The sequence below is a fragment of the Callithrix jacchus genome, chromosome 18, assembly GCF_049354715.1.
Source record: "Callithrix jacchus isolate 240 chromosome 18, calJac240_pri, whole genome shotgun sequence".
NCBI lineage: Eukaryota > Metazoa > Chordata > Mammalia > Primates > Cebidae > Callithrix > Callithrix jacchus.
In genome coordinates, this window is record NC_133519.1 from 26301113 (window position 1) to 26328457 (window position 27345).

Consider the following 27345-nt stretch of genomic DNA (forward strand, 5'->3'; position numbering starts at 1 on the left):
TGGGCCAGAAATCAACCCTGGGTAGATTTCATGATGGATCCACTGCCATTCACTCTTAGTTTTTTGTAGTTTTGAGTGTTGTGGGATTTATTCTGGCCATGTTCCATAATGATGACACAGTTGTTGGAATAGTTTTTGTCTCTTATCCAACAGTGCTTCTTAAAATGTAATATGCATATGTATCACCTAAGATCTTGTTAAAATGGAGATTCTAATTCAGTAAGTCTGGGTGGGGCCTGAAATTCTGCATTTCTGACAAGCTCCCAGATGATGCCAAAGCTGTTAGTTCCAAGACCACATTTTGAATAGCAAGTATGTATATTTTTCCTGAAGACCTACAGACAGTGGGTTCTCTTACTGCCATTTTTCATCCTGTCTGATACAGAGACTTCAACACTGGAGGCATGGCGCGGTGGTCTCCAGGGTTATGTCTTGAGGTCACTTCCTCAGAGGGATGTCAGGCAGGAGGTCCTGAGTGGTTTTCACTTTGGACCAAGGCTTTTCTTTGATTAGGCCATTGATCACTAGGCTTGTGTGCAGAAAATAGTTTGTGTGCAGAATTGAAGAATTGAACTATCTAAAGCCCTCAGGCACTGAAAGGAATTGGAAACATACCAAAAATCAGTATTAAAGGCAATACACTGACTTTGTTATGTAATAGCTTTGTACTACTCTAGGCAACCTTGTCCAAATCTTACTGTCTCAGGAAAACTCTCTCTAGGTTGCTGAAAACAGTATTCACATGAGGCTCTCATTTTTCCTCTAGAAAGTTTTTAAAGAGTTTTACATCCTAACCTGGATAGTATTTTGGTTGATGGGAAAATTCTAGTGCTGATGAAAGCTTCTTCCATGTAATTATGAGCCTGATAATAGTAACATATTATCTATACCATACAATTTAGTAGTTAATTTTATCATATTCTGGACTATTCCCAACTACTCCAGATAGGTAAACTTTGCCTTCAGAACTTGATTGATTGCTTCCTAGGTGGGCTGTTCATTATTTATTTAACACCTATATCTAATCATTGGATAGGCTCTGGGGATATGATAATGAATGAAGCAAAGATTTTCCTGCTTTTCTGGAGTTCATATCCTAGTGAGAAGAGAGAGAAAATGTCAAGTAACAAATAAATGGAAGCAGTAATTTCAGATACTGATAGATGCTTTGAGGAAACTGAAGCTAGTTGATTGGAGAATTGGAGTAAATCCAGATGTCCAGTACAGAGAAGGCCTCAGTGATAGTGATTTTGAGCTGAGACTTGACTTGAAAGATAAGGAGCTCATCGTGCAAAGATGGGAAGCAGACCAATCCAGGCAGGAGATGATACAGCAAACACAAAACGATTACATTTGTTTCCTGGATTCCTATAGCTCCTAGACTAACGTAGGGCCTGTAGGGGATCATTGCTAAATATCAGAATGATAATCAACATAATGAAAAAGAGAGAAGCCTAGATTCCCAGATGGGGTATGGAGAAAAGAAACTCTGTTTACAGCCACGCCTGCGTTTCCTAGATTCACCAACTAAAATAGGACCAATTTGTTTAGTGCGTTTTCTTCTATTCAACATGTAGCTCCATGTGCAACTGGCCTGGCCATGGAAATACAGACCTAGGAGAAGTAAGCATATGGCTAAAGGCCAAGTAGTACAAGACATATATTCACCAGGCGTTTTGTCTTAAGTTATAGGCTCCAGTCCACCACTAATTATCTCCGCAGGAAATGTGTTGAGGAAAAAAATAATCACAAGATAAAGGGTAAGGGAAGGGAAGACTCCACATCAGATGTGAGAATCTGAACTTGACAGCATTGGAGTTTTCACATCTTTTGGGGTGAGTACTTCATGTCCTAAGCAATAAAATATCTATAAAGTAGTCCCTGGAGGGGATCTGCAGGGGATCCTTTTCAAGGCCCCCAGTGGATGCCTGGAACCTCAAAGAGGACTGACCCCTACATAGACTAGGGAATTCTTTTCCTGTACATACATACCTATGACAAAGTTTAATTTACAAATCAGTAAGAGTTTAACAGCAATAACTGATAATAAAATGGGATCATTATACTGTAATACAAGTCAGGTGAACGTGGTTTTTCTCTCCCAAAATGTCTTATTGTAGTTATTTCTGGACTGAAGTTGACTATAACTAGATTAAGTGGCAGAAAACAAAACAGAGTATGATGGGTCCCTGCTGTCTTGCCCCTCCTATTCCAACGCAACATGTTAAGGGAAATATTACTGGATGGGGATTTGTGAGAACTGGGTTCTTTATTTCAGCTGAGCCATTAGCCAGCCACCTGACTTGTGTAAATTATTAACCCTCTTCAAAAAAACCTCCTTATCTATATTATAATAAACTTAAATTAGATTATGCTTAGAGTTTCTTCTAGTTCTAATGTTCTGTGACTCTATAAACTCAGCAAATGATTTCCACTTCTGGTAAGGGAATACAACCATTTGATGATGACTGACTCGAGGTTAAAGAGGATAACTCAGGCCAGGCGCGGTGGCTCAAGCCTGTAATCCCAGCACTTTGGGAGGCTGAGGCAGGTGGATCACGAGGCCAAGAGATCGAGACCATCCTGGTCAACATGGTGAAACCCCGTCTCTACTAAAAATACAAAAATTAGCTGGGCACGGTGGCGCGTGCCTGTAATCCCAGCTACTCGGGAGGCAGAGGCAGGAGAATTGCCTGAACCCAGGAGGCGGAGGTTGCAGTGAGCCGAGATCGCACCATTGCACTGCAGCCTGGATAACAAGAGCGAAACTCCGTCTCAAAAAAAAAAAAGAGGTTAACTCAGGTGATATTGCAATGGAAGTAGTTGAATGTAGTTGTTTGTAACAAGGGTTTAGTATTAGACAGAATTCCATCACAATTTTTATTAGATGTGGTTCTTTAGATGTTTACTTAATGGCTGTGAGCCTAAGTTTCCAGGTCTGTAAAATAGGGCTATCAATACTTATTAAAAGGTTATATAAGGATTGGATACAAGGTTTATACATAAATCACAATGTCTAGCATTTTTTAAGTGTTCAATGCCTTGAGACTGATATTATTACTATATTACTGTTACTATTGGCATTATTTGAATGAAATTTGAATCTTATCTCCCTATTTTTGAACAAAATAGCAACTGATAAAAATTTGAAAGGGATATTGGTAAAACTTGCCCTGGGTAAAATTCACTCTTGCACAACTCTGATGTATATTTCAGAAGTCACAAATCGCCTACTAACTAGGTTAGTAGAACAGGAGGGCCAAATCTCCATTCTGAAAATCAGGATCAGGATCACATCCTCTGTCAACCATATTCAGACCTCTTGTAGCCAGTTTTATTGGAAAAGATCAGGAAACACACACTGTTTCTCACCCATGTGAGAAGTTTTTTTTTGTCAGTGGGGGGTTGGGTGGATACTGTAAGAATGTGCTGTCTGTGGCAAAGAATCCCAGCCTGGCCTCAAACTCACGGCCTCAGGATCCTCCCGTCTTAGCCTCCCTAGGGAAGCTTCTTGATAAACAGCCTGGGGATTACTTCCTTTTAAGTGCAAAGGACCTGTCAGGCACATCCTCCAAAAAGGGGAAAAATAAAAGTGTCCAGCTGTGTCAGCTTCCTGTGACCTAGGATTCAAAGTCTGGCTGTCTGGTTCCACTGACTGCATACAGATTCCTCTGGTTCCTCACAGCAGGGACTCTGGCTCCATTAACAGCCCAGTTTCAACTGAAGTGCAAATGGGGGCTGAGAGATAACATTAGTAGTTTTGTGTTTTTGTTAGGCTCATTTATTTTCCTGATTTCAATGAATAATCCCACTTTAGAGAAACACTTTTATATTCTCCCAGGCATAAGGGGGTCAACAATTGTTGAAAGGTGGGGGCCATGTTCACGAATCTCTGAACTTTCTTCCCACTCCCACCCCATCTCCTGCAATGCATTTCACCATGTACAGCGTCTAGAAAGCAGTCAGTTAACATTTTTTGAATAAATAAATGAGCAAGTGCCATGTTTTTTAATCTTCTTCTACCCTTTCCCAGAAATTATAGCATGTTGTTTAAGAGAGCATCTCCCCAAACCCCCTCCCCTCCAACCTCCTGGCCCCAGCTCACCCTTTTATCATGCTGAAGGCAGCCTCGTTCCAGCTGCTCATCCCTCCTCTCGTATCTCCTCGTTTGCTGTGTTGTGTGTGTGAGGTGAGGTTGGGGTTGGGGGATGGATAATGAGGTGTCTGGGAATTTGGCATTAATAGAACAGGCTGGACATAAAAACCAAGTGATTAAACACAAGGTGGGACCAGAATTAATTATTAGGACCCGGGTTAGATCCATCTGTATACCTCCAATTAGTGATTGTTATTGTAAGTTCCCAGCTACCAATTAATGTTGTAGGAGTCAACAATAGTTTTCCTTTTACTGCCTTTTCAATATTTTCCATTCTTTTATAAAGTGAGTAGAAAAGTTTTCTTTGCAGAAGGTGAGAGAATATGTATTAGGTATAACATGCAACCTGTATTTAAACTGAAACAAAAGGTACAAAAATGCCTTGACCTAAACCAACAAATAATGGAACCCCTTTCATGTACGCTCTTGTCTGTTTGGCCACTAGCTATGGTCTGTCCATTTCTAGTTTACATTCCTCTGTTGTCAGAGACAAGAATTTTCTGAATCTCATGGAACTCTTAAAATTTGGTTGAATTAATGTAAGATATAAATTAAAGGAAAAATACAAATATAAAGAAAAAACTAACATTAAGGAAATCCGCAAGAAATGAATCAGGTAAGTAACTTACATTTTGAAAATGAGGGCAGCGACATCATTTTCAAGTCTAGCCCTAATGGTCAGCTACTCTGTGAAATGTAGGTGATTAACACTACACTAGTGGCCAGGTGCGGTGGCTCACGCCTGTAATCCCAGCACTTTGGGAGGCCAAGGCGGGTGGATCACGAGGTCAAGAGATTGAGACCATCCTGGTCAACATGGTGAAACCCCGTCTCTACTAAAAATACAAAACCTTAGCTGGGCATGGTGGCACGTGCTTGTAATCCCAGCTACTCGGGAGGCTGAGGCAGGAGAATTGCCTGATCTTAGGAGGCGGAGGTTGCGGTGAGCCGAGATCGCGCCATTGCACTCCAGCCTGGGTAAAAAAAGAGCGAAACTCCGTCTCAAAAAAAACAAAACAAAACAAAACACTACACTAGTCAAAGGCCCCAGAATACATCATTTCAGTCTGTTGTTGAAGATAAGCAGATAGTTTCTCGGTCTGATTCATTCATTCAAAAAGCATATTGAGTGTTTATTATATATAGATCAGGCACAGTGTTAGGTACTAGGAATGCAGTGGTTAATAAAAGAAGACTTGTAACCCACTATGGAATTCTAGATGCTGAGGGCAAAGCTGACAGCAGGCGAGCCAGCCTCCATAGGACGGTGTGGCTGAGTCCTCACTGGGGATCCATGGGAGAAGCAGGGAAAACTGTTATAACACCCAGAACACACTCACCACATTCATAGTCGATCATATTTATCGGGAAGTTTTTCAGGGGGCAAGATTTGGTTTTCAAGCACCGAAGTGCCGATAGTGAAGGCAGCTACCCTCAGAGGGACCCCTGAGAGGCCCTGTAAGGGGAAACAACGGGGGGAGGTATGGGAAACTTTGAATAAAAGACCTTGCAACATAAAGCACTTCTGGGAAGAGGATTTGTCCAGCTAGATCAGGCCATCCCCGGGTCATGTGGGACACCTGAGCCACTCCCTTGCAGTTTTGTGAAGGGTTGTTCATAGATTGCTAGAGGTCTAGTGGCTGCCCACTGAGGTTGGAGAGGGGACAGTACCTGTCTAAACAGAGTTCATACCCAGGGGCTGAGGGTACCCTCATCCCCTCCTAAAACCCACCATAATTAGAAAGCAGGAGACGGTGCCACTAACTCATAATCATACAAAGTCCATCAGCGTGTTTAAGTCTGGCAAGGGAGAGCACCATTCCACTCATTTAGAATTTAATACTATAAAAGCCCTCAGTTTAGAGCAATTGCAAAAACTAAGCAAGTTCAAGCAGGCCTTAAAATGTTTTTGCTTTTACCTATTAAAAAGAAAGAAAGAGAAAGAAGTATTTCTACAGCTCAATTTCTCGATAAATCTGCCAGTTAAAATGTGTGCTTTTTAGGTGAAATGTGAGTGCCAGTACCAGGGGAAACCAGCGTAATAGGGTAAACCCGCAGCCGGCACTCCCTTGACGTTCTTCTCTGTCCTTAGGGTTTTTCTTCAGTCAGGTTCATTCCACAGAGGCAGCTTATAAGGTCACTCTTTATATGTGCCTCCATTGCCCATGCAGGCTGCCCTGGTCCCTCCTGTCAGTTTATTATAAACATAGTCGATTACTGTGGTAATTGGTTCTATATATATTGATGTGTTTGGGGGGCATTTTCAGCTTTTTGTATTTCTATTTGGTCTGTTTTGCCTCTTCCCTTAGAGAGCAGGGACTCTGTCTCTACTTCTTTATGACTCCCTATGGGTGTTGTGATAGATTCTGCTCACGGTGGGTTCACATTCAATACCGACTATGGTAAGGTGGATGAGGATAATCAGGAAATGCTAGCTCCCAGCCTTGACTGGTCTGTAAATTCTTTGACACGGTAGAGTAGAAAAAAGAACTGTGATTCCTTCAAAATTCCCACAACTATCTTTCTTTGGGGGTAATTAATATGCGGGGGGGGATTTGTATAGAGCATATATCCTGCATTCCTTGGGCTGGCAGAGATCGTTAATCATCGTTAATGTAGAGATCTACAGTTAAACCTAAAGGCAAGATGAAACTGAAGAAAATCTCCTTTGTAATTCAATAAGTTATTGTTTCTTAAAAATGCTCGTACTTAGGTTTTTGGTTGTTTTTTTGAGGCGGCGTTTCGCTCTTGTTACCCAGGCTGGAGTGCAATGGCGCGATCTCGATTCACCACAACCTCCATCTCCTGGGTTCAGGCAATTCTCCTGCCTCAGCTTCCTGAGTAGCTGGGATTACAGACACGCGCCACCATGCACAGCTAATTTTTTGTATTTTTAGTAGAGACGGGGTTTCACCATGTTGACCAGGATGGTCTCAATCTCCTGACCTCGTGATCCACCCGCCTCGGCCCCCCAAAGCGCTGGGATTACATGCTTGAGCCACCATGCCCGGCCCCATACTTAGTTATTTTATGAACATGTACTGAGTATCTAATGTGTGCAGGTTTTGGGCACACACACCATGTAAGAGTCATGATCCCTGCTCTGATAGAGTGAATGTGAAGGAGACAGAATATTAAAGAGTAAATAAAGAATCCACAAAATATTACGAGTGTTGGATGGGCTATGAGGGTAATGAATAGGGTGTTACGATGGGTAATGGGGCAGTAGCCCCCTTTAAAGAGGGTGAGCAGTAAAAGCTTGGCTGAGTAGCACTTATGCCAAGATGTAGATGATGAGCTGGAGGGCAGGCGTCCCAGGAGGAGGAAATGGCCAATGTAGAAACCTGTGGTAGAAAAGGGTGGTGGGGTTGGGGCAGGGTGAGTGAGGGAACAATGGCCTGGCTGGGGGCTGGGAAGGCTGAGGATGGCCATGCAGGGCCACACAGACCCCAGCTAGGATACTGGGTAGGAAGCCACCAAGAAGAATGCACCCCTTAGGTTTATGTTCTTTAAATCCCTCCTGCACTGGATGGAAAATGGCTTCAGAGGAAGCCAGAGTTGACACAGAGACACCAGTGAGTGGCCTGTAATCTTGGCAGTGGAAAGCAGTAATCTTGGCAATGGAAAGACATAGAGAAGAAAGAACAGATCTAGGTTTGTTTAGAGGGTAGAGAAACTTGGCGATCGAATGGGACTTGGAAGAGCAGAGGAAGAGGAATCAAAGAATTCCTAGATATTTACTTAAGTAACTGATTATGCAGAAGTCCCATTTATTATAATAATTTCAGAGCCAGAGAGAAGGAACAAGTTGGGGGAGAGTGAGCAATAAAGAGCTTCATGGAGACCTGTCGATTTTGTGTTGCCATAGAGATCTCTAAGGGGAAAAGGCAAGGACGCCATTGGATATGCAAGTCTGGAGCTCAGAGGACAGGTCAGAGCTGGAGATGCAAATCTCTGAGTTCTGGAGAATTCAACTAGTAATCTAAATCCCTGGGGATAAATGAGCTTACCTAAGGAGAAAGAGAAGAGAAGTAGGCTCAGGACTCAGCCCTGAGTTGTTCCTACCGTTAGAGGTAAGATGGAGGAAAGGTGGGGCTATGGGGTGCCACAAAGAAGACTATGAAGAAACAGTCAGCAGATAGGAGGATCGCAGCAGGGTTGCAGTGATAAAAGGGGGGAGCAGCTGTGTCTTGTCTTGCTGACAGGCAGAGTAAGATTAGTAGGTCAAGTCTACTAATTATTGCCAAGTGAACTTGAAGAATCATAAAGTATTATAACTGCAAAAGCCCTGAGAAATAATTATGATTGAAATAAATATGCAGGAGTTTACAGTTACTAGTATTTTCGACATACACTGTTTTTCTTACCACCCTATGGAGTGAGAAGGTAGGTTACATTTTATGACTGGTGAAGGCACTTGGTGAGTTGTGGTCAGTCATGAAGGGCACCTTTTAGAACAGAGCTTTGTCTCTCCAGGTGTCTCCAAGGTGAGTGTGCTGTCCCAGATGCAAGAATGCTGGCAGTAGGACCAGTCCCCACACAGGACATCTGTCCACGAACCCTGTGTCCTTGCACTGCAGCTGGCTCTCTCTCTCATCTGCTGGTAGCCCAGCACCTGCTACTCCACAGGGCAGCACTGAAACTGGAACCCAGGGCTTCATAATTTATCACCCTTCCCTCCCAAAGCAATGCATTTGTTTTCCCTTCTGCTAGAAGCCAGGAGAACTCCAGGGGCTTGCCCCACTGCCTGGGTGTGTCTTTGGTTTCTGGATCTGCCCAGGATAAGCATGTCTTCCCATGGGGATGCCATATGAATCGTGGTCATCCAGGGAACAGTTTTATTATTTCTAGTGAATATTAACATGATAGCAAATGAAAGAAAATCCTTACTCTGCCCAGTTCTCACCATGCCATCCCACCCTGGGAAGAGTTCCATTCCATACATACCTACAGCTAAATGTGACTGAGTGCCAGGCCCTATGTGAAGCATTAGGAATACATCCATGTATAAGAACTACACCTGCCCTCAAGTTGTTCACCAAGTCTCTGGAAAGAGTCCAGGAAACCAGAAATTACAATGAGGTATGATAGGGGCTCCCAGAGACCTGGGGAAAGGAAGCACCAAAGAAGAGGCTCTGGATCCAGATGGGCAGGATTGAAGAGAATGTTCCTGGCAGGAGTGCTGCCTGCACTGAATGACACGGAGGGTGAGGGAACCTTAGGCTGACTCTGGGAAAGAAGTTCCAGAAAGGAAAAAGGCACATGAACCCTGGGCTGTGAGAAAGCGCCATTCACCTGGCCAGTGTGGGGAATGCAGGGGAAGCCAGGCTGGAGAGAGGCTGCGGGGTGGGGGGGACAGGTCAAAGGGCCAGCCATGCCCTCTTGTCTGATTTTATCTTCAAGTCGCTTGAGAGCTACTAAAGAATTTCAGCAGGAAAAGACGTGTTCTAATTGTGCTTTAGAAACATACATGTAATGACAGTGTGGAGGATGATTGGGAGATGTGAAAATGAGAGAGAAATGTACCAGCCAGGAAATTTTTGGAGTAAACCAGGTGGGAGCTGCTGAGGGTCTGGATGAAGAGGGAAGAAATGTCTAGTGGAAAGTGGCTATGAGGGTAATTGAGGAAATACTGCCAATGGGTGACTTTGGATGTGGAGGGTGAGGATGTGGTGGCCCATAGCAGTGCCCACCTGCGGAAATCTCCTAGAGAGACATACATGGAAAACCTGTGGGTTCTGCAGGAACCCCCTCAATGATGGCACAGTAAGAACGTAAAGATCTTTCACCCAGACATGAGACTGGTTGACTTGGATTGCTGGGCAGCAGAATTACTGCCTTTTTTGACAGTACAATTTGTTTCTGGATGCTGACATGTCTGGGGTGCCAGATGTAGCAGACGCACCTTCCTGGGGTGTCTACCCCAAGCTCTGGAGCTGCAGGCACACCTACCTTCTTGAGATGTAAGGGAGGAATGGGGAATGTACATACTCCCCTGTATCCTTATCTCACAAATAACCTACATTTTGGCCATGACTCCAAGGAGAAGCACCTATATCCTAGCCCCCAGCCATTATTCAAACACAACCTTGAACCCAGATGGACTCAGTCATCTGTCCTAACCCAAGAGGACACCTGACCCAAGGTCTATGGTGATTCTTTTCTAACTCCAGTTTTTAGATTCACTGTAGTAAAGATCCCAGTGATTTTTCCGTTGAAAGCCATTTGGGTAGAGATAAACCATGGACGTGGGTGAAAGACCGACAATGGGCAAGGGAAGTTTCGGGTTTGTAAAACATACTAATACCTCCCTGCAGTTGCTAGCAGTCATGTTTGATTCTTGCCATTTCAAACATATGTTTCCTTTTTATCTTTTAATTGGTTTTTATTCTAAATTTAACACTAAACGGTCTGTGATGGTAGTGACTGTGAGCCTGGTGCATGTCAATTCTAGGAACATGTGAGACATCGGGACCTTACTGTGCCGTCTCTCTCCTCCCTGCATCCCACCATCTGCATTAAGAAGCTGGAGATTGCTGATTGTGCCCTTTCCTGCCTGTGTTTTCATGTTTATAGATGTTGGGTTCTGGGGAACAAAGGGAGAGGAGTAATCTAAAATCCGAATGATATCACCGGAAGCCGCGTACGACGGCAGGTGAATGCCAATAGACTGGAAGCTGGTGTCAGCAGGCCCGGAATGCATGAAATCCTGCATCCAGAAAAGGATTTCAGAAACTGTTGAAAACAACTGTGAAAAATCCAATAATCAGGTGTTCTGGAGGCTGCTGGGAAAGTCTGCTTTTGAAGATCTGGTGTATCTATGATGTGAAAGGAGACCAGATGCAAAGAGGGGAGGAGGGTTTGGTAGTTAGATACTCAGGTCTTGCCCGACCATCAAACAGATGAAGCCTGTTTAAAGCCTCTGAGCCTTAGTTTCTGCATCTGCAAAACAGGATAATGAGAATATTTTGAGGACTAAGAGTCATAAGCCTGGCAGAGCACCTGGCCCATCGTAGGTCCTCAATAATAAAACTATTAGGGCATTTCCCAAAGTGGGCTCAGTAGCACCCTAATTCAATGAAATGTTCTGCAAGAAGTGATTTTCATGTTCAAATGATTTTTGACCAACACTGTGTGTTATATTTTTTCCTTGGATACTTGTAATAAATATTAGTATTTTAAAGATTTTTCAAAGGTTTACAAGAAACCTGCTAATTTTAACTTAGATTTTCCCAATATATCAGAGCATGAAATTTTTTTTTGTCTATTTATACTTTTGAGTAATGATATTAAAGGATCCTTAAAGACAAAGTTCTACAAACTTACTTAGAAAAATTTGGAGTTTTTATGATTATGCATCTTCTAATAAAAGGAAAGCTTTCTCCTTAACCTCCTCTATCCATATCTGGCCCCAAATCCTTTCATTTTTTCTAAAATAACCCCTGGATTGCTCCTATTCTCTGTACTCGGTTACTGCCTCAATCTGACCCCCAGACCTCCAAGGTTGCACTGTCATTATTTGCCTCTGGTCTACCATTTATTCCAACTTTCATCTGTTGTAAGTTGTGTCACTGCCTCAGTTTAACTCAGTGTAGTGTCATTCCGGTGTAGCTTCTGGCCAAGGCAAGAAACCTGCTTGCTTCCTAACTTGCTTCAGGCCTTAAACTCCTGGTCTGGTTCTTCAGGACTCCATTCAGTATGTACCTAGTGTATTTTTTTTTTCTTTTTCTTTTTTCCCTTATTTCTTATTGCATTTTAGGTTTTGGGGTACATGTGCAGAGCATGCAATACAGTTGCATAGGTACACACATGGCAGTGTGTTCTGTTTGCTTTCACCCCTTCACCCACATTTGGCATTTCTCCCCAGGCTATCCCTCCCCACCTCCCCCTCCCACTGGCCCTCCCCTTTTCCCCCCAATAGACCCCAGTGTTTAGTACTCCCCTCTCTGTGTCCATGTGTTCTCATTTTTCATCACCCGCCTATGAGTGAGAATATGCGGTGTTTCATTTTCTGTTCTTGTGTCAGTTTGCTGAGAATGATGTTCTCCAGATTCATCCATGTCCCTACAAACGACACGAACTCATCATTTCTGATTGCTGCATAATATTCCATGGTGTATATGTGCCACATTTTCCCAATCCAGTCTATCATCAATGGGCATTTGGGTTGATTCCAGGTCTTTGCTATTGTAAACAGTGCTGCAATGAACATTTGTGTGCGTGTGTCCTTATAGTAGAATGATTTATAGTCCTTTGGGTATATACTCAGTAATGGGATTGCAGGGTCAAATGGAATTTCTATTTCTAAGGCCTTGAGGAATCGCCACACTGTCTTCCACAAAGGTTGAACTAATTTACACTCCCACCAACAGTGTAAAAGTGTTCCTTTTTCTCTACATCCTCTCCAGCATCTGTTGTCTCCAGATTTTTTAATGATCGCCATTCTAACTGGCGTGAGATGGTATCTCAATGTGGTTTTGATTTGCATCTCTCTGATGACCAGTGACGATGAGCATTTTTTCATATGATTGTTGGCCTCATATATGTCTTCTTTCGTAAAGTGTCTGTTCATATCCTTTGCCCACTTTTGAATGGGCTTGTTTGTTTTTTTCCTGTAAATCTGTTTGAGTTCTTTGTAAATTCTGGATATCAGCCCTTTGTCAGATGGGTAAACTGCAAAAATTTTTTCCCATTCTGTTGGTTGTTGATTCACTCTAGTGACTGTTTCTTTTGCTGTGCAGAAGCTGTGGAGTTTCATTAGGTCCCATTTGTCTATTTTGGCTTTTGTTGCCAATGCTTTTGGTGTTTTGTTCATGAAGTCCTTGCCTACTCCTATGTCCAGGATAGTTTTGCCTAGATTTCCTTCTAGGGTTTTTATCGTGCCAGGTCTTATGTTTAAGTCTTTAATCCATCTGGAGTTAATTTTAGTGTAAGGTGTCAGGAAGGGGTCCAGTTTCTACTTTCTGCACATGGCTAGCCAGTTTTCCCAATACCATTTGTTAAACATGGAATCCTTTCCCCATTGCTTGTTTTTGTCAGGTTTATCAAAGATTGTATAGTTGTATGTACGTTGTGTTGCCTTCGGTGCCTCTGTTTTGTTCCATTGGTCTATATCTCTGTTTTGGTACCAGTACCATGCTGTTTTGATTACTGTAGGCTTGTAGTATAGTTTGAAATCCGGTAGTGTGATGCCCCCCGCTGTGTTCTTTTTGCTTAGAATTGATTTGGCTATGCGGGCTCTCTTTTGGTTCCATATGAAGTTCACGGAGGTTTTTTCCAGTTCTGTGAAGAAAGTCAATGGTAGCTTGATGGGGATAGCATTGATTCTGTAAACTACTTTGGGCAGTATAGCCATTTTCACGATATTAATTCTTCCTAACCATGAACATGGAATGTTTCTCCATCTGTTTGTGTCCTCACTGATTTTGTTGAGCAGTGGTTTGTAGTTCTCCTTGAAGAGGTCCCTTACGTTCCTTGTGAGTTGTATTCCAAGGTATTTTATTCTTTTTGTAGCAATTGTGAATGGCAGTTTGTTCTTGATTTGGCTTTCTTTAAGTCTGTTATTGGTGTAGACGAATGCTTGTGATTTTTGCACATTGATTTTATATCCTGAGACTTTGCTGAAGTTGCTTATCAGTTTCAGGAGTTTTTGGGCTGAGGCGATGGGGTCTTCTAGGTATACTATCATGTCGTCTGCAAATAGAGACAATTTGGCTTCCACCTTTCCTATTTGAATACCCTTTATTTCTTTTTTTTTTGCCTGATTGCTCTGGCTAGAACTTCCAGTACTATATTGAATAGGAGTGGTGAGAGAGGGCATCCTTGTCTAGTGCCGGATTTCAAAGGGAATGCTTCCAGTTTTTGCCCATTCAGTATGATATTGGCTGTTGGTTTGTCATAAATAGCTTTTATTACTTTGAGATACGTTCCATCGATACCGAGTTTATTGAGGGTTTTTAGCATAAAGGGCTGTTGAATTTTGTCAAATGCCTTCTCTGCGTCAATTGAGATAATCATGTGGTTTTTGTTTTTGGTTCTGTTTATGTGGTGAATTACGTTTATAGACTTGTGTATGTTGAACCAACCTTGCATCCCCGGGATGAATCCTACTTGATCGTGATGAATAAGTTTTTTGATTTGCTGTTGCAATCGGCTTGCCAATATTTTATTGAAGATTTTTGCATCTATGTTCATCATGGATATTGGCTGGAAGTTTTCTTTTCTCGTTGGGTCTCTGCCGGGTTTTGGTATCAGGATGATGTTGGTCTCATAAAATGATTTGGGAAGGATTCCCTCTTTTTGGAATATTTGGAATAGTTTTAGAAGGAATGGTACCAGCTCCTCTTTGTGTGTCTGGTAGAATTCGGCTGTGAACCCATCTGGACCTGGGCTTTTTTTGTGTGGTAGGCTCTTAATTGCTACCTCGACTTCTGACCTTGTTATTGGTCTATTCATAGTTTCAGCTTCCTTCTGGTTTAGGCTTGGGAGAACACAGGAATCCAGGAATTTATCCATTTCTTCCAGGTTTACTAGTTTATGTGCATAGAGTTGTTTGTAATATTCTCTGATGATGGTTTGAATTTCTGTGGAGTCTGTGGTGATTTCCCCTTTATCATTTTTTATTGCATCTATTTGGTTGTTCTCTCTTTTCTTTTTAATCAATCTGGCTAGTGGTCTGTCTATTTTGTTGATCTTTTCAAAAAACCAGCTCTTGGATTTATTGATTTTTTGAAGGGTTTTTCGTGTCTCAATCTCCTTCAGTTCAGCTCTGATCTTAGTTATTTCTTGTCTTCTGCTGGGTTTTGAGCTTTTTTGATCTTGCTCCTCTAGCTCTTTCAATTTTGACGATAGGGTGTCAATTTTGGATCTCTCCATTCTCCTCATATGGGCACTTATTGCTATATACTTTCCTCTAGAGACTGCTTTAAATGTGTCCCAGAGGTTCTGGCATGTTGTGTCTTCACTCTCATTGGTTTCGAAGAACTTCTTTATTTCTGTCTTCATTTCATTGTTTACCCAGTCAACATTCAAGAGCCAGTTGTTCAGTTTCCATGAAGCTGTGTGGTTCTGGGTTGGTTTCTGTATTCTGAGTTCTAACTTGATTGCACTATGGTCTGAGAGGCTGTTTGTTATGATTTCAGTTGTTTTGCATTTGTTGAGCAGTGCTTTACTTCCAATTATGTGGTCAATTTTAGAGCAGGTGTGATGTGGTGCTGAGAAGAATGTGTATTCTGTGGATTTGGGGTGGAGAGTTCTGTAAATGTCTATCAGGTTTGCTTGCTCCATGTCTGAGTTCAAGCCCTGGGTATCCTTGTTGATTTTCTGTCTGGTTGATCTGTCTAATATTGAGAGTGGAGTGTTAAAGTCTCCCACTATTATTGTGTGGGAGTCTAAGTCTCTTTGTAAGTCATTAAGAACTTGCCTTACGTATCTGGGTGCTCCTGCATTGGGTCCATATATGTTCAGGATCGTTAGCTCTTCTTGTTGTATCGATCCTTTTACCATTATGTAATGTCCTTCTTTGTCTCTTTTGATCTTTGTTGCTTTAAGGTCTATTTTATCAGAGATGAGAATTGCAACTCCTGCTTTTTTTTTGCTCTCCATTTTCTTGGTAAATCTTCCTCCATCCCTTTATTTTGAGCCTTGGTGTATCCTTGCATGTGAGATGGGTTTCCTGGATACAGCCCACTGATGGGTTTTGGATTTTTATCCTATTTGCCAGTCTGTGTCTTTTGATTGGTGCATTTAGACCATTTACATTTAGGGTTAATATTGTTATGTGTGAATTTGATACTGCCATTTTGATGCTAAGTGGCTGTTTTGCCTGTTAGTTGTTGTAGACTCTTCATTATGTTGATGTTCTTTAGCATTCAGTGTGATTTTGGAATGGCTGGTACTGGTTGTTCCTTTCTATGTGTAGTGCCTCTTTTAGGAGCTCTTGTAAAGCAGGCCTGGTGGTGACAAAATCTCTGAGTACTTGCTTGTTCGCAAAGGATTTTATTTTTCCTTCACTTCTGAAGCTCAGTTTGGCTGGATATGAAATTCTGGGTTGAAAGTTCTTTTCTTTAAGAATGTTGAATATTGGCCCCCACTCTCTTCTGGCTTGTAGTGTTTCTGCTGAAAGATCTACTGTGAGTCTGATGGGCTTCCCTTGTGGGTGACCCGACCTTTCTCTCTGGCTGCCCTTAGTATTTTCTCCTTTATTTCAACCTTGTTGAATCTGACGATTATGTGCCTTGGGGTTGCTCTTCTTGTGGAATATCTTTGTGGTGTTCTCTGTATTTCCTGCATTTGAGTGTTGGCCTGTCTTGCTAGGTGGGGCAAATTTTCCTGGATGATGTCCTGAAGAGTATTTTCCAGCTTGGATTCATTCTCTTCGTCCCCTTCTGGTACACCTATCAAACGTAGGTTAGGTCTTTTCACATAGTCCCACATTTCTTGGAGACTTTGTTCATTCCTTTTTGTGCTTTTTTCTCTAATCTTGGTTTCTCGTTTTATTTCATTGAGTTGGTCTTCGACTTCAGATATTCTTTCTTCTGCTTGGTCAATTCGGCTATTGAAACTTGTGTTTGCTTCGCGAAGTTCTCGTATTGTGTTTTTCAGCTCCTTTAATTAATTCATATTCCTCTCTAAGTTATCCATTCTTGTTATCATTTCCTCATATCTTTTTTTTAAGTTCCTTAGTTTCTTTGCATTGATTTAATACATGTTCTTTTAGCTCACAAAAGTTTCTCATTATCCACCTTCTGAAGTCTAATTCCGTCATTTCGTCACAGTCATTCTCCGTCCAGCTTTGTTCCCTTGCTGGTGAGGAGTTTTGGTCCTTTCTAGGAGGCAAGGTGTTCTGGTTTCAGGTATTTTCCTCCTTTTTTCGCTGGTTTCTTCTCATCTTTGTGGATTTATCCGCTTGTCTTCTGCGTAGTTGCTGACTTTTCGATTGGGTCTCTGAGTGGACACCCAGATTGTTGATGATGAAGTATTTCTGTTGCTTGGTTTTCCTTCTACCAGTCTAGCCCCTTCGCTGTACGACTGCTGAGGTCCACTCCAGGCCCTGCTTGTCTGGGTTGCACCTCTAGCAGCTGTGGCACAGTGAGGGATGCTACCAGTTTCTTTTTCTGCTCTTTGTCCCAGGATGATGCCTGCCAAATATCAGTCTTTTGGATATAGAGGGGTCAGGGAGCTGCTTGAGGAGACAGTCTGTACTTTATAGGAGCTCAATTGCTGAGCTGTGAGCTCTGTTATTCATTCAGGGCTGTTAGGCTGCTATGTTTGATTCTGCTGCAACAGAGCTCATTTCAAAAACCCTTTTTTTCTCAAATGCTCTGTGGTGGGGGGTTCGGGCTTTATTTTTGGATGTCGGTTGAGGTGTCCTGCCCAGCTAGGAGGCAGACTAGCCACTGTTTGCCTGCCGAGGCTCCGCCCTGCTGTTGTGTGGTTAGCCCTGTTGCTGCAGGCTCTGCTGTTCTGCTGTGGTCTCCGCCACGCCCTGGGGCAGAGTCTATCTGTTGTAGCGGGTTGCCTCAGCAACAGCAGGCTGCGTCAGCAGTGGGCGTGTATCTCAGTAGTGACGGGTTGCCTCGGCAACGGCTGGCTGCATCAGCAGTGGGCGTGTATCTCAGTTGGGGTGGGTTGCCTCGGTAATGGTGGACGCCCCTCCCCCACAGAGCATCTCGGACCACCTGCACGGGGATCATTTGAAATCGCGGTTTTGTTCATCCCACTGGGCTACCCCGGACGCTCTGTCCCTGCAATCCCCTGTGCTGGCCCACTGTCCAAGTCTCGTTCAGTCTCAAGTCCAGCCCTCTCAAGTCTCAGGTTGCTGGTTCAACAGGGCACCCGGACAAGCGCACCCTGTGGGAAGCGCTGGGTAGGGCCGGCCGCTGCCACCCCGGCTGCCGGCTTCGCCAGGCAGAGGTACTGCCTGGCGTCCCGCGTCTCCTTTATACTTGGGAATTTCCCCGTTCTGTGGGCAACAAAGATCAGTCCAGAAATGCAGCTCCGACTCACCTCTCCACAGATTCAAGGAGAGCTCCAATCCTGGGTTGTTCTCACAGCGCCATCTTGAGTCCTCCCCCATACCTAGTGTATTTATGTAAATTAATGTTCATTCTTTTTCTAGTTAAAATCTCCATAACACAGAGTTAAACTTTGTAATGACCTCTACGTCCACCTTCACCTCTGTTTCCTTGACCTTATCGTCTCTGCCCTAAATAATCCACACTGTTTCTAACTACCTAGTCAGGGAAGGCTGCACATTCTTCAGAACGTAGTCCTTAATGAGGCCTTTGGTGACTTCTCCGGCCCTCACTCATGTCCTCTCTTCTCCAAAGTCCTGCGATACTTATAATCTCTACCACATAATTTATGACTGACTGACTACCCTAGAGCCAGACAAACCTGGATATAAGCCCCAACTTTTCTACTGATAATTCTATGACCTTGGGCAGAGTAACAAACCTCTCTGTTGCCCAGTTTTGTCATCTCTGAAATAGGAACTATTTTAGCACCAACCGCTGAGGTTCATATAGAGAAGTGACAGTGCTGAATTTCACCCTCCCCATGAGACTTAGATAAGACTTATGACGCCCCCCTTGTTTACCTAAAATATAGCCAACCATATTCTTCAGATTCTTGCTCTTTGCCTCATAAGTCATCAGCTAACTAGTTTGTCTCTTCTAGTTAATCAGAACCAAATGCTTTTCTTCTTCTCCCTTAGCTTGAGCGTGTATAGTGACTCCTGAAAATAGGCTGGCTTCAGGGTAAAACATTCTCTTTTTTTTTTTTTTGAGATGGAGTTTCACTCTTGTTACCCAGGCTGGAGTGCAATGGCGCCATATCGGCTCACCGCAACCTCTGCCTCCTGGGTTCAGGCAATTCTCCTGCCTCAGCCTCCTGAGTAGCTGGGATTACAGGCACGTGCCACCATGCCCAGCTAATTTTTTGTATTTTTAGTAGAGACGGGGTTTCACCATGTTGACCAGGATGGTCTTGATCTCTTGACCTCGTGATCCACCCGCCTCGGCCTCTCAAAGTGCTGGGATTACAGGCGTGAGCCACTGACATTCTCTTATCTACTATCCAATCATGATGCTTCCCCACACCAGATTTTTTTTAGCCTTGTTTACTTCTGTCTATTCAAGTTACAAACTCTTTTTGTTCAGCTCTAGGTATGCTGGCAGACTTTATCAGAGCATTCTGTCAAATTTAATGACTCGCTTACCCTACCCCGGCAATAATCCCTTATAATAAAGTTCTCCTAAATCCAAATTTGTTTTTTATTTGACAGAATACATGCAAAGTGTTTAGCAGAGTGCTGGGGACATAGAAAATGTTTGACAATGAGCAACTGTTATTATTACTCTTATCACATGTTTGTTAGTCTTGCATCCCACATAGATTGTAAATCTTCCCTTTAGAGCTCCCACAGTACCAAGTCCAGTGCAGGGCATGTGTATTAATGCGCATGCACTGACTGATGAACTGTTGGCATCAGGAAGCCAACAACCCAGTGTGATCCTACAAATGGTAGAATGGAAAGAAATGTAAAGAAAACCACAGGCAGTATAAAGGACACTTTAGCTCTGTTTAGAGAAAGAAGATGATCAAAGAAGGACTGAGATCTCCACCTCATGTAATCTTACTAGGTAGTGGAGAGAACATGGCAACCCCGTCTTCCTTCCATTCTCTCTGACACATAAAATTACCTTTAAACAAGAAGAAAGCAAAGAAGCCAAGTAAGAGAATTGTTGCTCAAAACAGGGAGAAAGGAAAGAGAGAAATAGGCAACTTTGATAGAATTCCATCTTACAGCAGGGGAGAGCAAGATCTTCAAGCATACCTGTTACCTGCAGGGCTGAGCAAGACCTTCCATGAGATCATGGATGCTGGAGAGAAGTTGGAACAAATGCTAGAAAGCTGTTCTTTTTTCTTCAAATATGGGGGAATATTATATTCCGAAAAGTAGAGGAGATTAAACATGATATCCCTCCCATTCTTGACTTGTGAAAATAGAGAATGTAGTAATCACAGAGAACTAAAATGAGCTTGCTATGAGAAAGCCATGATAGCAAGCCTCATATTCTTTGTTAAAACTACTTTTAGATTTTTAAATTCCTTTGGCTAAAGAAACCCTATTCATTCCACCATTTCCATGTGTTCCTTACCATTATGGGAGGTAGTACAGCCTAGTGTTTAAAAGAAAGGCCTTTGAAATCTGTGTGACCTCAGTTCTCTAAGCTTCATCTTAGATATCTAGAAAATGGAAAGGAGTATACCAGCCTCAAAGAGCAAGTGTAAGAATTCAATGAGAATGGGTATAATAAAGCATTTATTTGTAAATGAAAAGTCAGGGGTCAGCAAATTATGACCTGCAGGCAAATCTGGTCTGCTGCCTGTTTTTATATGGCCCTCAAGCTAACAATGGGTTCTTATCTTTTTAAATGATTAAAAAATAAAACTAAGAAAGAAAAATAATGTTATGTGCCATGGACATCATAAATACATTTTAGCATCCACAAATAATGTTCTATTGAAGCAGGGCATGTGCATGTGTGTACATAATAGCCATAACTGTGTCTGCACTACAAAGGCACGGTTGAGTAGTTGCAACAGAGACTGCATGGTCAAAAACATTTCCTGTCTGATTCTTTACAGAAAAAGGTTGCCAACTTCCACCACAGACGGTAGCTCTTGTTATTAAAGATGCCTGTATCCTTGAGCCTATCCCAAAAGCTTCCTTCTCAATGAATCCTCCCTTGCTTAAGTCTCCTGATATAATCTGGTTCTTATTGGATATTTTATTAAAGAGCACCATCGTTTGTCACATAATAGCATTTTGGTCAATGACAGACCACACATATGACGGTGGTCCCATAAGATCATAATGTAGGTGAAAATTCTTGCGACCGAGTGACGTAGCCATTGTAACGTTACAGCATCACGTGTCACTTTCATATCTGTGCTGATATTGCTGTAGACAAAACTGTGCTGCCAGTTGTTTAAAAGTCTAGCACATGCAAGTATGTATGGTACATAATACCTGATAATAAATGGCAGTTAACGGTTTACATATTTCTGATGCTATACTTTTTATCATTATTTTAGAGTGTACTCATTTTTTTTTTTTTTTGAGACAGAGTCTCACTCTGTCTCTCAGGCTAGAGTGCAATGGCACCTCAGCTCACCACAAGCTTTCCCTCCGAGGTTCAAGCTATTCTCCTGCCTCAGCCTACGGAGTAGCTGGGATTACAGGCGCCCACCACCATGCCTGGCTGATTTTTAGTAGAGATGGGGTTTCAGCATGTTCGCCAGGCTGGTCGAACTCCTGACTTCGTGATCCACCTGCCTTGGCCTCCCAAAGTCCTGGGATTACAGGCCTGAGCCACCACGCTCGGCTGGCTGAGTGTACTCATTTTTTAAAAAGTTAACTGCAAGATGGCCTCAGGCAGGTCCTCCAGGAGGTAGTTCAGAAGATGGCATTGTTATTTCAGGAGATGACAGCTCCAAGCATGTTCCTGCCCCTAAAGACCTCCCAGTGGGACAAGACCTGGAGTGGAAAACAGTGCTAATATATGTGTTTGTGTCTTAGTTTTTAACGAAAAGTTTAAAAAGTAAAAAATAAAAATAAAAAATTTAAACATAGAAAAAAGCTTATAGAACAGTATATAAAGAAATAAATATTTTCATATGGCTGTGTAATTTGTGTTTTAAGCTCAGTGTTATTACAAAAGAGTGGAAACAACATACGTGCAAAGGCGCAGGCGTTCCGTTGTGTGGTTTGTCTGACTCTAGACTAGACTTCAGTAGCCTTGTTACTATAGGAATGAAAATTAAATACAGAATCCTATATAGCTACAAGCCTTGGAAATAGAGTTTATGATATAATGTATCTGAATGGCTTATTTTCTGTGGGTTTGTGATTCCAGACTTAGGCAGGGGAAAGATACCCCCAGGGTGTTGCTGATACCTAGGAGGGAAAGGCTTTTTCTCTTCTCTGTGAAAATTAAAAAGAATCTAGAGATCTTGGCACTCTCTTAGTACTAACAGCTAAGTGTTACGAACAGTTATTCAAGATTCAGAATGGAGGTCTTCAGAGGCTGTCATTTATATACCATTCACCCCATGCAAACCGACGTGAGCACCATCCAACTAGTGTTACATTTCAGGGAGAATCTTTTGTAACTAAAAAGCTTGGCTTGGGGAATCAAAACTTCATTCTGTTCTGCTAGCATAGCATTTTTATTTGAAGGAGCTAAAGCTCAGGATGGTCAACAGCATCTTTTTTACCCATTTTCCCCTTAATATGAATTAAAGGATCACCCAACTCCTAGAGAGATTGGTTGCCAGCCTTGAGGCATCATGTCATTCTGAGCAAGCATGCCTGCAACAATGAGAATGTCTGAGAGGCCACCATTATGCAAAACAGCCAAGTCTTTTGATAGATCTCATGCATCGAAACTCTATATGGAAGCCTATTGTCACCAACTAGCTGTGCGTTTAACATCATCTTTTCCTTTCCTCCTTCCCATCCGGTGAGGCTGCTGGGGACTGTGTAGCTCCAAGCCAGAAGCAGTGTTCATCTGGCCTCGTACTCTGCTCCCTCCTGCCAGCACAGGCACTCAGCTCACTGCTGTCAGAGACCTGGACTGAGTCAAGGCATCTTCAGTCACATTTTGGGGGGCAAGTGGTGGAGCCTTTCCTAATCCTACATTCACCCTCTGGGCTTGACTTTGGTTTGCCACCAATGTGGGAGACTACCGGTCCCTTTACAATGCAGGAACTGACCTCAGAGCTACCTTGGTGGGCTACATTCTTGCAGACGTGAAGCCTACAGATTTGGTCTTTATTTACTACTAAATGCTCTCCTTCTGTCTCTAGTGTGTAGAGTGTCTTGTTTTCTTTCTGAGCATTGCTTACTTTTTTATTCATCACATGTTTATACCTCCTGGTTGCCAAGACTATGCTGGTAATAAGGATTAAATGGTGATGAATGGCTCCTACCAGTGAGAGCTTATATTACCAGAAGCCATGCTAAGGGCTTGGCATGTATTATCCCATTTAATCTTTAGAATAACACTGTGAGATGAGTTCTGTTATTAACCCATTTTACAGATAAGGCAACTGAAGGCCAAAGAGGTTAAGCCTCTTATGATACCTCAGAGCTTTGAACTTGAACACAAGGCTGATTGCCTTGTGTCATGAGATAAGGAATTCCAGGTGAAGACATCTTTGCCAGCTGAGGGGGTGTCTTGGGATATGATATCCTGCAGCCTCTGCCTTAGTGGCTTAGACATGATGGGGCTGCTGCATTTTCCTGCTGCCTTCTCCTTCCTTTTTTAGGGCCAGATGTGGGTCTGCTTTCCTGATTTCACCTGCTGTTTAACCTTAGGTGTCTCAGAGATCTGGTCTTCTCATACACCATGTCCTTGATGCCAATGGATGGGTGAGCCTCTGCCAGCACGTTGGCTGAGCAGGGCCAGGTCTGTCTGTCTGTCTGTTTGCTTGCTGCTATGGCTGCTGCTGTTGCTCCTTAGTCAACCTTCATCCAGTAATTTCTTTAATAAAAAAGCTAACTGTGTGTGTGTGTGTGTGTGTGTGTGTGTGTGTGTTGCACAAGAGAGTTAGATGTTAAAGGGAATCCTGGAGCAGAAGCTTTAGAGGGCAAAGGAACAAGATAGCCATCTTTATTGGTGATCGTAACTGCCAAGTGGGCCCTGCTATGATAATAACAGCCTCCACCTTCATCATTGGGGGCCTGTAAAGGGACCACACACTTAGGTTGTTTTATGTTTGTAATTGTTTTAATATCTACTGTTGTTATAAATGCAGGGAGGTGACAAAACCACAGCACCTTCTTTTGGTTAGATGCAATGATAAAGTTTTCTTCATGGCAATGGGATGAGTTGATACTGTAATCTGTTAACCCATACACACCTTTCCAGCCATCGCCTGGAGGAGAGCATTCTATCTGGCTTCTCCTTCTGGTCCTCCCCGTGTTGTCAGGGTTCATCCTATTGAATGGGGCTGTCTACAGGGGTGTTGGCTTCTTCTCTAACTTCTCCAGGGAGTCCCTTCTTGACAAGAGGATAAATTTACATGATTAAATAGATGTATTATTTGGTCAAGTATATAAAAGTGTTCCGACTTGCATTATTTTCCCCTAAAGTTGGAATGACCGCATGGTGCTTTTTGTTTAGAAAAATTCAGGAAGCAAAGTGCTGATGAAGTAGTACTTTTGGTTGCTTCTAGAACAGTTCAGATGAAAGTCATCAGAGTCTAAGTCGGTACTTTTCAGATTACGCCACTTATACCCTGGGGATTTGCATAGATGCTGGAATAGCTGTATAAACAACGGAGTCGTTTCTTTTTACCAAACAGTAATGATATTAGATGCCTAAGGAGTATATTCCCCACCTTTGTCTCTCTTACATATTGGTGTTATTTATAAGATTTTTAAAAAGAGGTCTGACCATATTTAATAAATTACCTTTGTCCAGGGTGGTGGATGTCAACATGATATCTAAAGTTGGCTTAAGTCAGAATCATTTGGAGTGCCTGAAAAAATGCAGATTCTCCAGCTCCATTAATTTAGGGAAATACTGAGCAGATCAAGTTGTATAATAATAGAACTTTAACATTTGGCTGTTAAAAGGAAAATAGAACTAATTCTCTGAAATGTTCCCTCTGCTCTGGCATCCTTGGCAAGTGATTGACTGGTTTCTACATGAATACTTCTAGACAAATATTTCTACTAGTCAAGGGCTCACCATCTCTAAGGCATCTCTTCTACTTTAAACCAGCTATAAACTATCACAAAAAATTATCCTGAAAGAAATCAGATGTATTCCTTTAGCCTCCTCCCCAACAAAAGTAGAATTTATTTTATTTTTAATTTTTATTTATTCATTTTTTTTGAGACAGAGTCTCACTCTGTCTCCCAGGCTGGAGTGCAGTGGCATGACTGCAATCTCCACCTCCTGAGTTCAAGTGATTCTCCTGCCTTAGCCTCCTGAGTAGCTGGGATTATAGGGGCACACCACCACACCCAGCTAATTTTTATATTTTTATTAGAGATGGGGTTTTACCATATTGGCCTGGCTGGTTTCAAACTGCTGACCTCAAGTGATCTGCCCACCTCGGCCTCCCAAAGTGCTTGGATTACAGGCATAAGCCACTGTACCCAGCCCAAAGTAGATTTTAATACTTCCTCCTGTGTAAGCAAAAGGCCCTTCTCATGCCACTAATAACACCTCTTATCATATCATTGTCTAGTCTTCTGTCTCCCCCACTTGCAAACTGGAGAATGAGCATTATTTCTTATTTATCAGAGTACCTTTCTTATTGAGCACTGAGCACTGTTTCTGACACATGTTGGCAATCAGTGAAAATTCATAGCTCAGTACTCTTCTCATCATTTCTAGCTTTGGATCCTAATTCTGCTCTCTGAAAATACATCGAATTCATGTGATCACGTTTCCATGTGACAACCTTTCAAATATTTAAAGAGAGAGCTGCTAAGTCTGTCTCCAAGTCTCCTTGTATCCATTCTAAATTCCCCCAGTTCCTTGCACTGGTTGCATTGTTCATATGGCACTGGCTCGGATTCCCCACAGTCCTCACTGCCACACTCTCTCTCAGCACAGGGCATCCAGAGGTAAATCAATGGCTGGTATGTGGCTTGCCACAGTACCATTTCTCTGTGTCACCTTGGTCACCATGCTCTTTTAACTCAATCTGAGATCTATCCCTTGGTCTAGCAGCCACAGCCCTCATATCACTGGTCTCTTCCTCTTGTTACCTTTGCTTTCCCCCATGTCCAGCTGTCTCTACCGTTTGCAAATGGTATTTCAACCCAGTCAGAGCCACTTGAGTCTCTCTTACCAACCAATTTGGGTCACAGCTCTGGGTGAAAGCATATCTCATAATAAGAGCTTCATTAAGGCTGGGAGAGGCAACTGCAGGGACCAGCGTATTTTAAAACAAAGGGCACAGGTCACCAAGAGGTGAAAAGAGCCTGGTCCACTCAGCACATTTTAAAACTCAAGAGATGAGGACTCTCAGAGGCCTAACAGGTGGGAGAACTGTGCAGAATCCCAAATCGCCACAAGAGCAATGTCTATTTGAGCCTGTGGCTCCAGCAGGCAGGGGAGCAGTATAAATTTCAGTGAGGCAAAGCTAAATGGTAACGGACCTTAAGTTCTGTCAAATATAGTTAATTTGCAGAATAAATTGGTCAGGGCAGCAAGAGGATTTAACATCCAAATTCATTTGAAAAACAGAAGCCAGATGAGTGTCCAGAGGAAAATGGAGACTCTTACAACATTCCCTTGCCGGTTGGAGTAGTAGTATTATTGAATAATATTTTTATTACAAATTTCTAGACCATTTGGTAGTTAAAGATATTTATGAGCCAGCCTTTGCAGCATCTCAGCAAGGCATTGAATTTCCCGCTATAGTGCTACAGAAGCCATGAGAGACACCCACCTGCATACACTCATGTCAGGTACCCTCACACAGACACAGGTCGTATTGCAACATGCGGCTGAGTTTTGTACGGTGGAGCTGGGGCAAGTAATGGTGATTTGTCAGTTTTACCCTTTGTTGAAGCACCCAGTGTTTCCCTGCCCTGTGCTCTTCTTGCACAGATTTGAAGGTAGGAAGAAAAGAGAGATGCTGAGGCTGGATCTTACAGGGAAGGTGAGGTAGAGAACAGATAGGCAGGCAGGGGTACTCTGAGACGTAAATGGAATCATAAAGAGAGCATTGCTGGGCTGATGGTTCTGTCTAAACTCAAGGGGCTCATGAGCACTCCTTAGTTGATAAATAAATGCTGCAGGGTAGATAGAGAAAAGCAGCACTGATTCTACTCTGCAGCTCAGTGGGGCTCTCAACATCAGCCGAGGTCCAGGCTGATGGATGTGCTTTCCTCTGCATGCTGTCTGCCTTGGTTTTGCTCTACCACAGTTTTACATCCTGGGCTATTCCTTAGACCTTTCCTGGCTCCTTCTTGGGGAGGACCAGGGAAGACAGGCACTTGCTCCTGAGTGGTCTGGGGATGCACCCTTGGCTTCTCAGCTCAGCTTCCCAAGCAGGGACAACAAGACGGGGTCGGGGTGGGGAGAGTGCGGAGGAAGCCTTAATCTCCAGACAAGTGCATGGGAGGCTCTTTCCCGGCAGCGTGCTGAGCATGC

At 42.8% G+C, this 27345-nt stretch overlaps 1 protein-coding gene across 4 annotated transcripts in view; it reads left to right on the forward strand.

Moving 5' to 3' along the window:
* ASTN1 (astrotactin 1) overlaps positions 1-27345 on the forward strand; it is a 328578-nt gene that overhangs the window by 258398 nt on the left and 42835 nt on the right. The window lies entirely within an intron of this gene.